Source organism: Panthera uncia, chromosome B1, assembly GCF_023721935.1.
Source record: "Panthera uncia isolate 11264 chromosome B1, Puncia_PCG_1.0, whole genome shotgun sequence".
NCBI classification, from domain to species: Eukaryota; Metazoa; Chordata; class Mammalia; order Carnivora; family Felidae; genus Panthera; species Panthera uncia.
This window is the reverse complement of record NC_064811.1, coordinates 153792117-153795002: the sequence shown is the minus strand read 5'-3', so window position 1 is coordinate 153795002 and position 2886 is coordinate 153792117.

Below are 2886 nucleotides of genomic sequence, written 5' to 3'. Positions count from 1 at the left end.
CTAAGGCTCTGACTCTTAGCTGTGTCAGAGCTGCAGGGTAGAACCCAAGCCCACAGACTCAATCTTCAATCTGCCTTTGCCTACCAATATAAACACAGGTCAGCTAGCTGAAGGAGCCCCAGGCCATGAGCTTTCATCCGAGTTCAACCATTGACATATCCTCTGAACTAGGCCATTCCACCTGCATCTACACCTTTATCTGTAAGTTAAGAAGAAGGAAAACCCTTACTGACCTCATAGAATTGCCACAGGGGAAACTCAGAATGTCGGCAGAGCCCTTGGAAATGCCAAATGACTTCTTTGGAAGTATCTCTTTTCATGCAGCAAGAAATGTTCTATAGCCGATACCATCATGAAAGTGATATAAAAAATACACTGTCTGGAGCTCATCAACTTCTGACCTCTGGGTCTTTGACAAAAACTGAGTAGATGTTTTCATAGGCACCCGTCCTCATAAATACATGATGCCTTTGTACTAAATGGAGGGGAGAGGTAGAAAGATGAGGAAATGTGATCCTTGTTTCAGAAACCATGCACAGAATCTCATTAAAGAATATATACTGTTAAATCTATTAGGAATTTTGAAGACCTTCCAATATTCCACAGAGACACAAAGCTCCAAATAGGTAAATAATTTTTTTTCAGTTTAATTCAGTTTATTGGCTTCAGAAGAAGAGGGCTACAATTGAAAGCAAAATTTCCTAGTGTACCTGGTTGCTCAAGCAAAGGTTGGGTAACCATTTGGTTAAGATGTAGTAAAGAGCACTGAAGCACACGGTGACAAGGACTAGGAGTCCTTTAAGGCCATTGATTCATTTGGCAAAAAGGTATTTGGGATCATCATCTATGTTGTGCCAATTATAAAGATGGCCCCAATTATTCCCCTTGCTATATTCCTGCCCCTTACCATATGACGTGGCATCTATTCCCATCAGAGTAGTCTTCCCCCTTCCCACCTCATTGAATCTGGACTGATGCTGTGACTTTACTTTGGCCAATGGGATATGGTTGATGTAACCTAGGCCAGTTCTGAGCCTCTGCTTCAAGAAGCCTGCTCTCTTACAACCTTCACCAGCTACGATGAGGAAAAGCCTAGACCAGCCTCCTGGATGATGAGCCATAATCACCTCCATCACACCAGCTAATTGTCATCCAACAATAGGACATGCAAGTGAGGCCATTCTAGACCAGCCAGCTGAACAGGGACCATAAACAAGACTCACTTTAATCAGCAGAGCTTAACCTAGACCAGCAGAACTAACAGACCCATAGACTCATGTACAATAATAAACACTTACTAATTTTAAGCCCCCGAGTTTTAGGGAGTTTTGATTTACAGCCATAGTTACCCAACCAGACACTGGGCTAGATAGTATTGAACAAGATGAACAACACTGAAAGTCCTTTCCTACCCTAAGAGTAAATGATTTGTATAAAATCTTAGAACATATCACGTGTGTGTGTGTGTGTGTGTGTATGTGTGTGTATTTAAATGAATTAAAACGTAACTATAAGGAGAATAATCATATATTCTCCCTGCAGGCCAATGAACATGAGCATCTGCTACAGAGACTACTGCTCTAGTTTCCCTCAGACCTTCTGGGTTTCCACAGGTGGCACTGTGGTGCCAGCACCCAGTCCCCAGGAGAGGCATGCTGCCATTCCCTCTCACTCCTGCCCTGTGGGCTGGGAACCACACAGCTCCTCAGAGTACCTTTGCCGTTACCAGATATCCCTCGTCCGCCCTGTGACGCTGCTGAGCTGTCCCTCCACCTAAAAAGCAGTGGTGCAAGTTCGCTCTGCCCTGGAGAAAGACCGGGGCCTGAGAGAGGCAGGTCAGCTACAGACAGAATAGTACATTTACTGCTCCCTTGAGCCCAGGATGACACACATTTGGCTTTGAAGGGTATGATTATGATATTGGCTTAGGATGTTATATCTTTTTTTTTTAATGTTAATTTAGTTTTAAGAGAGGGAGAGAGCAAGGGAGGAGGGGCAGAGAGAGAGAGAGAGGGAGACACAGAATCCAAAGCTGGCTCCAGGCTCTGAGCTGTCAGCACAGAGCCTGATGCAGGGCTCGAACCCACTGACCGCGAGATCATGACCTGAGCCAAAGTCAGACGCTTAACCAACTGAGCCACCCAAGTATCCCAGGTGCCCCAGGATGCTATACCTTCTAAGTGAAACTAGAAATTCCCCTTTCTCTTCTTTAATCTCTAGATTATTCTTCCTAACTTCTTCCCAGCCAGGAACATTAGAGTATTCCCAAAAATGTGTGTTGTGCTATGACAACAGAGAGCAGTGACAGAGAGATGGAACTCAATCCACTTGACCTCTCCTACTCCAGGCAGTAAGCTCAGGGGATGCTCAGGCATCCCTTCTTCTTGTTTCACTTGGTTCTTGGCTTCCTAGCATACTCTTAGCATCCAAGTCTCCAACATTTACTCTCCAACACTGACTTTTCATTAAATGAGGAGTAATTGGATCAATTCTTACTCAGGTAATAGAAACGGAATCAACCCATCAGTGAGTCCCTCTGTTATGTGTAAATATGAAGAAATACTTATTATTTTCAGGCAGGAAGAAAAGAGGAAGAAATGGACAGGATGGACAAATAACTTTGCAGTTTAAGTGAATTCAAATCCACTTGACATTTCTCCTGTTCTCTGCAAAGGACAGAGTTTGTATAGTAAACTTATTACCAGCCACCTTCCTGCCACTGTCTCTCAGGAGACTGGAAATCAGTCTACAATGGTATTCTCAGAGTTGAAAAAACAGTTTCATGCAATATTTTACTAAATAGTTCTAAGCCCTGAATAAAGGAAGGAAAAGTCAGGAACTATAGAATAGACTATTCATTCATGCAACAAATAATTACTAAGCATC